The following is a 13,417-nucleotide window of genomic DNA, read 5'->3' as shown; positions in this document are numbered from 1 at the left end:
ACATGTGCTCAGGAAGGAAGCCGGAAACCCAAGGAACTAAAGCAAACACTAAGACGCCTCGAGACTTGTCAGAACTCATTTGCTTTCGTTGCAAGGAAGCAGGACATTTTGCTAGCAATTGTCCACAAAGGAAGAAAGCTAAGAAGGAGTAGTTAAGTTTTGACCGCGACAATTAGTGTAATATGAAGAACTCTTGTTTTTCATGAGATCATGGAGTGAATTTTTTTGTAACAGAAGAACCCTCGATTTTTATGAGAACGTTAAGAGTATAATGGCAGAGCATCACCAGAGGAGGTAGTATGAAGACTGTGAGTAGTCAGATGCCAAAACCCGAGAGGATTTCTAAAATTCCGAGGGACCAGTAGCTCTCATTTTAAGTGTGGTAGCATCCCACTTTGCAGGAGATTGGTTTTGTTCGAAGACCCCAAACCCTACCTTTCTTTCTAGCCTCTTTGAATCTCGAGGACGAGATTCATTTTAAGCGTGGTAGGTTTGTAACATCCCCAATTTTGGAAAGTTAATAAAATTATTAGATTGATTGTTTGTTTGCTTGAGTGATTGAAAGCTTGAGTGAAATTTGAAAACTTTTCAAAACTTTTGAATGAGAGGGAATAAAATGACTTTCTCCTTTTTCCTGTGAATTCAAATTCATCTTCAGTGAGAGGAGATAGCATGACTTCTTCAACTATAAAGAATTTGAATCAAGGTGGCATTGGAATTCCTTTCGATTTTGCTTTGCATTTTGTTTCTTCCACACTCACGGAATGCCGGAACCATATCTTGTCAAGCAAGAAAAAGAGAGGAGAAACATGACCCTCCAAAACCCGGGGATATTCTTTGAAATATTTGAGCTATGAAACCCAAGATTTATTTGAGAAAATATTTGCAAAAAGAAATAAAGCATTTAGGGATTTTCTAAAAAACATTTTTTTGAACTATTTATTTTGGTAGTGGAAAAATGCCCATCTTTTTGGATTTATTTTTCTGAAAATTTGAATATATTATACCCCTATATTCTGAGAAATATTCCATTTCCTTTTAATCGTTTTAATTCCCGTTTTAATAAAAATTGGAAAGTGGTCTCTTATTAGGACGGTACCTAGGCCACTTTAGGAAACAAATCAGGCCCATTACTACTCCTTCTCCTACCTCACGTTCATTTCTCGTGTGGCCATGGCAGAAACTTCCCAGGAAGGTTCCCCTCCGGAATTCGCGAGCTTCTTTCCCTCCCGGCACCTCCCACCACCCCTATAAGAACCCCCTCGGCCTCCTCTTTCCATTCCCCTACAAAAATCACCGTTTCCCTGCCCGTAGCCTCGGCGCCACCATCGCCATCTTCTCTGTCGACCGGAGCTCGGCAGGAGCTTAACCACCTCGCCCCCTTCCCCAAGCGCCCCCTCTCCTCCACCGCCCCCCTCCCAGGAGATCCCTCCCCTCACCGGAGTGCCTCACCACCCTCGCCGGAGCAGCCACCGGAGCTCCCAGCCTCCTGTGTCCACGGTGAGATCCACGAAATCCCGTCACAGTTTTTTTCAGAAAAAGAGCAAACTTATAAAATTCATATCTATTAGTGTGTAACTCCAAATTAGATGATTGTTTTTGCGTTGGATCACAAATTTTATGCAGTTTCTGCAGATATATAATTTGTCTATGTTTGGATTTATAAAAATTGAGTTAGATCAGCTTTGAATTAAATCTTGTTTTGCTTATTCCGTGAGTTTAAAAATAGCTTTTAATTTGATTCTTTTTTCTGCTGCTTCCTATTGAGCATATATTTCAGTAGTTTCAGTTTCAGTTTTTTTTAAATATTTTTACTTGGGGTTTTTACCAAAACATATTCTTTTTTAGTTCTTTTAGGATTATGGCTATTTCTTTTTCTATAATTGTTTTTAAACTAATTTCTTTTATATTTCAGAAAGTTTATGTTTAGTTTTTGTTAGTTAAACAGTAGGTTCTCAACAATTTTTTATTTTTATTTTATTTGTTATCATGAAATCAATTCTAGTTCTCTAATAACTTGCAATTGATTTCTCTACTGTTTCAACTCCCATTTGAAAATACTTCCAAAATAGTATTATGTAAAATACTTTATTTTATCTTGGTTAAATTTATATCTTAGTTCTCTGTTATTTAATGTTTTATTTTTAGTTAGAACAACAAAAAACTATTTAGTGTTTGATGTAGTAGAAGACTCCTAGTTTTAGTTGAAGTTTCTTTCGGACTCTTATTCGCTCTCTCTATTGTTTTGATTGCTAGAATGATTGCTAGTATGAGTGCTTATGTGAATGATATGTTTGTTATATATATTTCATCGGAGAGTGACGAATAGTCTATCAAGTTATTTCTCGAGAACGATAATTCTTCTTCATCAACATCACCAGGCAAGTCATTTGATCATGTATCACCTATGTTTTATGCATCATAGTTCTACCATCCTATGCCCAATTGCATGCTCACTAGGTACTTGGAAATTATGGTTACATATTGTAGTATCATGTGGTAGGCACCCAACAACCCCGTTACTAGGCCCGGGACGACAAATTTATATTGCTATGCTTGAGTAGACGGGATTCTGGTTGAGAGTTTATCACGAGTGATGCGAGGATACTTTAATAACCAAGACTGGTTAAGTCAAGACTTTTCAAGACCTCGTGATGCAATGCAACTCTGGGTGAAGGACGGTTGATCGGCTCCCTGGAGAAACCAGTGGATGACCCGGGATGCTTTAGACGGCCATGACATCTTGCGGAAAGCTTCACCCAGGCTCAAAGAGACGGACGGATATTTTCAAGACCCAAGGCTTACCTGCACAGCCACGAGTCATTATGGGCTCTGGCTTGGTTGGACAACGCGGCGACTCTGGACAGGCGGTGCTAGCAGATGTAGAAGAATGGTAGGATTGGATGGGCACCGACAAGGATTCAGAGGGACCCGTTGAAAGACCATGTTTTGATCATCCGGTCTTCAAACACCCTGAAGTGCGAGGACATACACGGAGGCGATCAAATCTTGTGGGGAACGTGTGCAAAACTCTGCAGAGTACTCAAACCTAATCGATTAGCCGTGTCCACGGTCATGGACAACTTGATCCAAAGGAACTGAAGTTATCTGGAATTCTCAACACCATTATATATATTTGATGAGGGTAATATTTATAACTTGGGTATGAGAACTGGTTGGCGGAACCATCTCGTTAACAACCAACCTCGTAGTAATATTTTGCTTTTAGCCCCTCTTGTTGTAGGAGAAAATTTGCTTTACGCGAAAACTTAGAGCCCCACCTGCCATATATGCATATAGTATAGATGATATTTTACCCCCTCTCATATGTGACTTGCCGGCATATTCAATATGCTAACCTACATGGCTGCAACATCTTATGTTGCAGATATTTTCCTCGACGAGTAAGAGTACGATTCAGGGTTACGGTCTACACTCAACTTGCCGTCGGTGTTTATTGGGACTCCACTCCCTTGACTGCTTCCGCTGAGATATTTAAGGTATATATCAGTTTTACGGTATTTACATGTGATTGCACTTAGATATATACATTGATGTACTCTGTGTGCCAGCATAATAATCCAGGGATGGCACAGATACACAGAGGCTTGACTCGTTTTGAGTCGGGTCGCTACATTGCCGGAAGAGTTTATGTTAAGATCCTTGATGCTATTCATTACACCTCTGATCATGATTATGATTATGCTTTGTGAGTAGTTACTTTTGTTCCTGAGGACATGGGATAAGTCATGCTAATAATAGTCATGTGAGTTTGGTATTCGTTCGGTATTTTGATATGTTGTATGTTGTTTTTCCTCTAGTAGTGTTATGTGAACGTCGGCTACATAACACTTCACCATATTTGGGCCTAGAGGAGGGCATTGGGGAGTAGTAAGTAGATGATGGGTTGCTGGAGTGACAGAAGCTTAAACCCCAGTTTATGCGTTGCTTCGTATGGGGCTGATTTGGATCCACTAGTTTAATGCTATGGTTAGACGTTGTCTTAATTCTTCTTTTGTAGTTGCGGATGCTTGCGAGAGGGGTTAATCATAAGTGGGATTCTTGTCCAAGTAAGGGTAGTACCCAAGCGCCGGTCCACCCACATATCAATCTATCATAGTAACGAACGCGAATCATATGAACATGATGAAACTAGCATGACAGAAATTCCCGTGTGTCCTCGGGAGCGTTTTTCCTCTTATAAGACTTTGTTCAGGCTTGCCCCTTGCAACAAAAGGGATTGGGCCACTTGCTGCACCGTTGCTACTACTTGTTACTCGTTACTTTTCGCTGGCTACATTTCACCTCACTACACCATTACTTGTTACCGCTACTTTTAGTGCTTGCAGTTATTACCTTGCTGAAAACCGTTTATCAGAGTCTTCTCCTCCTCGTTGGGTTTGACACTCTTACTTATCGAAAGGACTACGACTGATCCCCTATACTTGTGGGTCATCAAACCTCACGTTAGAGACAAACATAGGCCTGTTGTTGGCATGCCTGTGGTTTCTGTTAAGATAGGAGATCATTGTTATCATGGTTTATGTGACGTGGGTGCTAGTGTTAGTGCAATACCTCAATCCTTATATGATGAAATCAAAGATGAGATTGCACCTATTGAGATATAGCCTATTGATGTCACTATTCAGCTTGCCAATAGAGATATTATCTGCCCTGTGGGGATTGTTAGGGATGTTGAAGTCTTGTGTGGTAAAACGAAGTATCCTGCTGATTTCCTCGTTCTTGCTACCGCACAAGATAGCTTTTGTCCCATCATATTTGGCAGGCCTTTTCTCAATACTGTCAATGCTCATATTGATTGTGAGAAGCAAACTGTCACTGTTGGCTTTGAAGGTGTGTCACATAAGTTCAATTTCTCTAAGTTTGGTAGACAACCTCATGAAAAGGAGTTGCCTAGTAGGGATGAAACTATTGCCTTAGCCTCTATTGCTGTGCCTCCTAGTGATCCCTTAGAGCAATACTTGTTTGAGCATGAAAATGATATGCATATGGATGAAAGGGATGAGATAGATAGAGTTATCTTAGAACAATATCCTATCCTTAAGAATAATCAGCCTGTTGAACTGCTTGGGGATCCACCCCCACCAAAGGGTGATCTTATGTTCGAGCTTAAACAGTTGCCTGATACTCTTAAGTATGCCTATCTTGATGAAAAGGAGATATATCCTGTTATTATTAGTGCTAGCCTCTCGGAGCATGAAGAAAAGAAGTTACTAAAAACTCTGAGGAAGCACCGTGCTGCTATTGGATATACTCTTGATGATCTTAAGGGCATTAGTCCTACTCCAAGCCAGCACAAGATTAAAACTGATCCTGATTTCAAACCAGTTGCTGATCATCAAAGGAGACTAAATCCTAAGATGAAAGAAGTAGTGAGAAAACAAATACTAAAGCTCCCGGAAGCAGGTATCATTTATCCCATTGCTCACAGCGATTGGGTGAGTCCGGTGCATTGCGTTCCTAAGAAGGGAGGCATTACCGTTGTCCCTAATGATAAGGATGAATTGATTCCACACAGGATTATTACTAGCTATAGGATGGTGATCAATTTTAGGAAACTGAATAAAGCCACTAGGAAAGATCATTACCCTTTGCCTTTTATCGACCAAATGCTAGAAAGGCTGTCCAAACACACACACTTCTGATTTCTAGACGGATATTCTGGTTTCTCCCAAATACCAGTTGCACAATCTGATCAGGAGAAAACCACTTTCACCTGCCCTTTCGGTACCTTTGCTTATAGACGTATGCCTTTTGGCTTATGTAATGCACCTTCCACCTTTCAAAGATGTATGATGGCTATATTCTCTGACTTTGGTGAAAAGATTGTCGAGGTCTTCATGGATGACTTCTCCGTTTACGGGTCTTCCTTTGATGATTGCCTCAGCAACCTTGATCGAGTCTTGCAGAGATGTAAAGAAACCAATCTTGTCTTGAATTGGGAGAAGTGCCACGTTATGGTTAATGAAGGCATCGTCTTAGGACATAAAATTTCTGAAAGAGGTATTGAAGTCGATAAGGCTAAGGTTGATGCAATCGAGAAAATGCCATACCCCACAGATATCAAAGGCATAAGAAGTTTCCTTGGTCATGCTGGTTTCCATAGAAGGTTCATCAAAGACTTCTCTAAGATTTCTAGGCCTCTTAGCAATCTCTTGCAAAAGGATATTCCTTTTGTCTTTGACGATGATTGTGAGGAAGCCTTCGAAATACTTAAGAGGGCTTTGATAACTGCACCTATTGTTCAACTACCTGATTCGAACTTACCTTTTGAGATCATGTGTGACGCTAGTGATTATGCTGTTGGTGCTGTTCTAGGGCAAAGAGTTGATAAGAAGTTGAATGTTATTCACTACGCTAGTAAAACTCTAGACAGTGCCTAGAGAAACTATGCTACTACGGAGAAGGAATTTTAAGCAGTCGTGTTTGCATGTGAAACGTTCAGGTCTTACATAGTTGATTCCAAAGTCACTATTCACACTGATCATGCTGCTATTAAGTACCTCATGGAGAAGAAATACGCTAAACCTGGACTTATCAGATGGGTTCTCTTGCTACAAGAATTTGATTTGCACGCTCTCGACAGAAAGGGTGCTGATAACCCAGTACCAGATAACTTGTCTAGGTTGGAGAACGTTCTTGATGACCCACAACCTATTGATGATAGCTTTCCTCATGAGCAATTGAATGTCATCAATGCTTCACGTAGTGCATGGTGGTATGCTGATTATGCAAACTATATCGTTGCCAAATATATACCACCTAGTTTCACGTACCAGCAAAAGAAGAAATTCCTCTTTGACTTGATACACTACTTTTTGGGATGATCCTCACCTTTATAAGGAAGGAGTAGATGGTGTTATTAGACGTTGTGTACCTGAAGATGAACAGGGACAGATCCTACAGAAGTGTCACTCCGAGGCCTACGGAGGACACCATGCGGGAGATAGAACTGCACACAAGGTATTGCAATCAGGTTTCTATTGGCCCACTCTCTTCAAGGATGCTCGTAAGTTTGTCTTGTCTTGTGACGAATGTCAAAGAATGGGTAATATTAGCAAACGTTAGGAAATGCCTATGAACTATTCACTTGTCATTGAACCATTTGATGTCTGGGGCTTTGATTATATGGGACCTTTTCCAAAATCCAACGGGTATACGCATATCTTAGTTGTTGTTGATTACGTCACTAAGTGGGTAGAAGCTATCCCCACTAGTAGTGCTGATCACAACACCTCTATCAAGATGTTGAAAGAAGTTATCTTTCCTAGATTTGGAGTCCCAAGATATCTAATGACCGACGGTGGTTCACACTTCATTCATGGTGCTTTCTATAAAACACTTGCTAAGTACGATGTCAACCATAGAATTGCGTCTCCCTATGTGGGGACCCCGACTAGCAAGTCGAGTTCGCCGTGCCGAGTGACCCCAAGGATCAATGTTCACTGAACACAGATACTAAATAATAGAGTCTTACATCCAAGTACCGAAATTATTACATCAAACTACCAGAAGGTCGGGTTCAAGAGCGAGGCCTAAAGCCAAATTAAACATATACATCGAGTAGCGGAAACTCGTAAGGGCTAAGCGGTGCCCATGCCATCAAGCCTACACCGACAGGCATTCTGACTTGGAAGCGTCCTAGATCGCAGGTTCGTCTCCGACGGCGTACTCGTCGCCAAACTCCGGTCCTTCCATGTCTGGTCAATAATATAACTAGTGGCAAGCCAATGAGTACTTTGAATGTACTCGCAAACAGCCCATGATATGAACATTGATAGTGAAGAATAATAGTAACATGTATCTATGGTGGAATGCAATTTGGTGGAATGATCAGGTATATGCAACAAGTTAAAGAACTACTCTTGAAGAACAGGTTACAAATATCAACATATGTGCTAAGGGTTGAACCATCCGGGTTCACCCTATATGCCAAGTCATCAGACTTGTCATAACGTCAATGCTTCAGCTGAGGGCTAAACCATCCGGGTTCACCCTATATGCCAAGTCATTGGACTTGTCATAACCTCAATGTATCAGCTGAGGGTTAAACCATCCGGGTTCACCCTATATGCCAAGTCACCGAACTTGGTCATATTATTATCTTTATAACAACACCTTTTTAACACCAAACCACACACTCACACACACTTACTCACACTTGGTTTATGCGGAATCGCTGGACGTAGTTTAAGCAGCACCACCCAACTGTCCTTGACCGTGGACACGGCTATTTGAATAGTTTGACACTCTGCAAAGGTAGTACGCTGGACCCACGAGAAACGGGAAACTTCCGTGTCATCCACGACTCACGGTATATCACATATACCCGAGGTATGTACCCGATCATCATCTTTCCCCTAATGATACTAGACAAAGAGGTCCACTCGATTGGTACCCATCCCACATGTTGTACGTCTTACGAGCACCGACTCTGGACAGTATCAACCATGCGGGGACCAACGGTGTGCCTGGAACTCATAATAATGGCATAGTCGTCCTACCTGGCACGACCCCATCACGAGAGTGACACCGATCACTCCCGCCACTAGTAATGTGGCTCTTTGCTAGTACCGACCAGAGTAATCAACAAAGCCCCGTCCCATAAAGGGGTATCGTGGTCGTACTGGTAAGGTTGGGACGATCGACACATCATAAATCTAATCCCATTTCTGAAACCACACACGCAAAATACCCGGTGCACCACTTCTTCAAAAGTGGCCACCAACTCATCATCACCCTCGGGCATTAGTGGCACCCGACGGGGTTTTCATAAACTCTTTATTTAACTCATCATCATGCTCATGATAACATGCTCTATCGTTACTTGTCAACATGGTATAACATGACCCTCAAGGGGTAGGGTCAAGCTCAATGCAATGATCTTGCTCTACTAGTCAACATGACAGTAGCTTGATCCTTATAAGTGGTAGGGTCAAGCTCATCATGTTTGTGCTCCGAGGAGCCACATGAATAACATCATCAACATGCAAGGGTTTTGAAGAAGCCTCCGGTGCCATCACCACAATGATGAACCGGCATCGTGATCACATGCAACGGGAAAATACAAACTATACTAGCATGCAACAATGTTTGTGCTCAAGTCATGGTCAAAGGCTGCTTGCCTTGATCAGCTAGGTATCCGGGGTCTTCGAGGTCTTCCGCTCCGGATCCTCCGTCACTCGGTAACTCTACCATCGAGAAAGGAATAAATAAATAATAGCTCACACCAAAACAGATCACAAGGTGCTTTTAAAAATGTTGCAAAGCTTGAATAAATTCAGTTTATTATTTTGGAAAATGTTTCCTATGGTTTTTATTAGCTAAGCATATTTATTTAAAAGCAAACAGGAGAAAACAAATGCTTTTAATATCATTTTATTATACCAAAACAGATTGTGTTTTTGATAAATGTCAAACTCTATAGAATCAATTACTACACATTTTTAGAAAATTGTTGGTGGAAGAATCATATTTTTCTACTGGCTAAATATTTTTATAAAAATCATTTAAGCTGTAGGTTAAAAAATAAAAGAAAAAGGCCACGGGGGGAAGACCCAGTCGGCCCAGCTAGCAGACCGACCACCAGGCGCGCGCGGGCCAGGTTCAAACCTGACCTGCGGGCCCCCGGGGTCAGTGTCAGCGGCTGCGCACGCTGGCTGCCCTAGGACACCGACAGGTGGGCTCCACCTGTCGGGTCCTTCTCCTACCTCCAGCTAGAGAGGTGGAGACGGACGCCGGCGAGGCTACCGTTGCCCTTAGGCCAATCTAGGAGCCGGAATGGGTCCCTCGTTCCTCCGCCTACCTCCTCGTGGTCGGGACGTCACCGGAGGTGGTCTGGGTCGCCGGCGACGAGGTGATCGTGGCGGAAAGGTTTCAGGTTGGCGTCGATCTAGTGGCTAGGGGCACGGATTCGCTCGGGGGGAGTTGGGGGAAATGATCCTGGCGTCAAGGGGAGTGCAATGGGAGGTCGGGCGACGCAGGAGCCGGCGTGTAACCGGAGATCGACCGAAGCTCCGACGCGGAGGGGCCTCGGTCGATCTTGAGCACCGGGGCTCTGCGAGATCGATTGGGCGGCTAGGGGGAGTCTAGTGGTTGTGCTGAAGCTGCCTCGGGAGTGCTGGGGTGCCGGGGGGACCTATTTATAGGCCAGCGGCGGTGAGCCGACTCGGGCGCGTCGGTGACTCACAGTGGCGCGCGTGCGAGCATATTGAGTTGCTGGCCGCGAAACCATGGGTTCGGGACGTGGTTTAGGACCTCCTGGTGCATCGGCCGTAGAGGGAAAGCGAGTGGGGTCGAGCCGCAGCGATCGTGCATGCTCGGCCGCGTCGGGCGCGCGCGGGCATGCGTCGCCTGAGCTCTTGCGCGAGGAGAGGGGGGCCCTGATGGTAGCTTTGCACAGAGTGGGTGTCGGGGGAGTGTTTGGACATTACTGGGGGGGTTGGAACCGGCCGAGGCGACGTCCCCTTGCTGGAGGTTCTCTGTAGCGCGTCCAGAGCGCGGTTTTGGCATGCCACGGCATGCTGGCTTGCTCTGGGGCCCTTTGGACGTGTCCTCCATGTCCTGAGTGTTGCTCGGAGTGTGCCTAGCCGTTGTGTGCTAGTGGGAGCACGAGCTGGTCAAAGGAGGCAAGGAAACCAATGTTGCGAGTACTGGCCTGCGGCTCAAATTGAAGATCTTGTCACTAGTGCTCGGAGTTGGGGAGGGGCTGGTTGACTGGGTGCTCAGGTTGTTCTGGGGCTCTAACTCACCAAGTTTGGGGCTTTGAAATTGGGTAAAACAGTGGCTAGGAGGGTTTTTACCTTCCTGTCAGTAGGTGTTCGACAGTGATTTGGGGTGCTTCCACTCCACCACTGGAACTGAAACTTAACAGGTTTGGTCCTGGGGTAAAAACATGGGGTTTCACCAAATTTGAGCTCCATTGAACAAGTTTAGCTTTGTAAACTTGAAAATGCCTCAAAATGACCAGTACTGTCCTTTACAAAGGAAGTGTGGCCAATCAGAGTCTCACAAATCCCATCTTTGGTGTGGAGTCCTCATTTGGGGTGCAAACACCTTTGCAAAGTTTCAGCTCCATTGGAGAAACTTTGCAATGTAGAGTTGTTCCAACTCTTCTCTGGATAGAGAGGGTTTGGGGCTCGTTAGGTGCACTTCCCCACCTTGGACCAAGGTGAGATTTTATGTGAGCACCTAATATGGCTTGGGAGGGCTCCTGTAATTTTATGGGAATTTATTGAGATTATTTCCTTTGGAAACATCTCAAAACGCTAAAACAGACAGAAATGGTTTTCAGTGTTTTACTCAAATAATATTAACATAAAATAGGGTTGAAAATCTTATATATGGAAAATATATGTTCTTCTGAGCTTCCATAAATTTACTCAGAATTTGCTAAGGTAGGAAAGCAATTTTCCTTGTGGGAATATCATTCCTGGCCTTAGAAACAGACATAAATATAAAATAGGAAAATAATATTTTAAATCACCAATTAATGTTTTTAATGAATGAAAATAATATTTGGATCAGGTCACCAACTTTGGTTGGAAGTGCCACTTGGCTTCATGAGCTAGTAGTGTATCCCAACATGATGAAGGTGATCTGGATATAAAGGAAAAAGGGTTTTTGAAGAGAGCAAAATAATAAATTTTTCATGGGTTTGAGTCATCAAGCAAGCAAGCATTCACTCATACAAGGGCTGACATTGCACTCACAACATTATTTGAAAAAGTTTTAACAAGCTCTGATTTTTGCAACATAAAATACTTGTGATGAAAAACAGGGTGTGACACCCTATCACCCTCAGTCCAGTGGTCAAGTAGAGCTAAGCAATAGAGAGATTAAACTAATTCCGCAAAAGACTGTTAACAGGTCTAGAAAGAATTGGTCTAAGAAGCTCGATGATGAACTGTGGGCTTATAGAACTGCCTATAAGAATCCCATGGGCATGTCTCCGTACAAAATGGTGTATGGGAAAGCATGTCACTTACCTCTTGAGCTAGAGCATAAAGCTTATTGGGCAATAAAAGAGCTCAACTTTGATTTCAAACTTCCCGGTGATAAGAGGTTATTTGATATTAGCTCGCTTGATGAGTGGAGAAGTCAGGCATATGAGAATGCCAAGCTGTTCAAAGAGAAGGTTAAGAGGTGGCATGATATGAGGATACAAAAGCGTGAGTTCAATGTAGGTGATTATGTCTTGCTATATAACTCTCATTTAAGATTCTTTGCACGCAAGCTTCTCTCTAAATGGGAAGGTCCCTTTGTTGTTGAGGAAGTATATCGTTCCGGTGCTATCAAGATCAACAACACGGAAGTTAATTGTTCGAGAGTGGTAAATGGGCAGAGAATCAAGCATTATATCTCAGGTACTCCCATAAATGTTGAAAGCAATATTATCAATACCATAACTCTGGAAGAATACCTAAGGGATATTTATCAGCCTGTTTCAGACTCCGAAAACAAAGAGGTATGTGATTTATTAAGAAAACAGAGTCCAAAACTTTTCCAGTAGGAATTTTTCTCCGTTTTGGAATATTTGAAAAAATACAAAAATTGGAAGTAGTCCGGAAAGTGCGCGAGGAGCCGACAAGCCTGCACGGCGCGGGCCCACCCCCTGGCCGCGCCATGAGGGCTTGTGGCCACCTCATGCACCTCCCGAACTCCGTTTTCGTGCAGGGTACTCCTTCTGGTCTGAAAAAAAATCATTATATATACTCCCGTTTGATCTGACCCCTGCATCACACATATTTCCTCTGTTCTTTGTTTCGAGCCTGTTTCTGTGGCAGATCTAGATCGCTATGACTTCCCCAAAAGCTCTGAAGGACAAGATCTTCGAGAAGGTCATCAATACCTACCTCACAGAAGTGCTGCGACACCCTCAATCTATCGAGATGCGTGAGGGGATGTTGCACATCCGTGATGTTGAGGGGCCTAAGAAGACCGGAAGCATGGAGACGAGGCTCGAAGCAATGGAGCAACAAGTCTTCAAGTGCCAAGGGATGGTGGAGCGTGGACTCAGCGCCAACCACATGATGCTCACGGAGTTCACCAACAAGCACAGAATTGATGCCAATGACATTGGGAAGCACCTCTCCATGCTCTATGACAGGGTTGATCAACTCCAGGGCCAGATCTATGACGTGCAGAACCAAAACTATGAGTATGAGTATATATTTAAATCAATAAGGTTGGCTGCAGATTTGAGGATTCCAGAGACTCGTTCATCTTTCCATGGTGGAGCACCCATGCCTTGGAAGACGGAGGATCAAACTCATGTTGCAACAAGTCCACCATCACCACCAAAGGAAGACAACTGAGCATTGGTATGGGCAATCCCGTTGGCTTTTCCAAGCTTGGGGGAGTTGCCCCGGTATCGTATCACCATCACATCTTTTGC

Source organism: Hordeum vulgare, chromosome 2H (genome assembly GCF_904849725.1).
Source record: "Hordeum vulgare subsp. vulgare chromosome 2H, MorexV3_pseudomolecules_assembly, whole genome shotgun sequence".
Lineage (NCBI taxonomy): Eukaryota > Viridiplantae > Streptophyta > Magnoliopsida > Poales > Poaceae > Hordeum > Hordeum vulgare.
Note: the sequence above shows the minus strand (reverse complement) of the source record.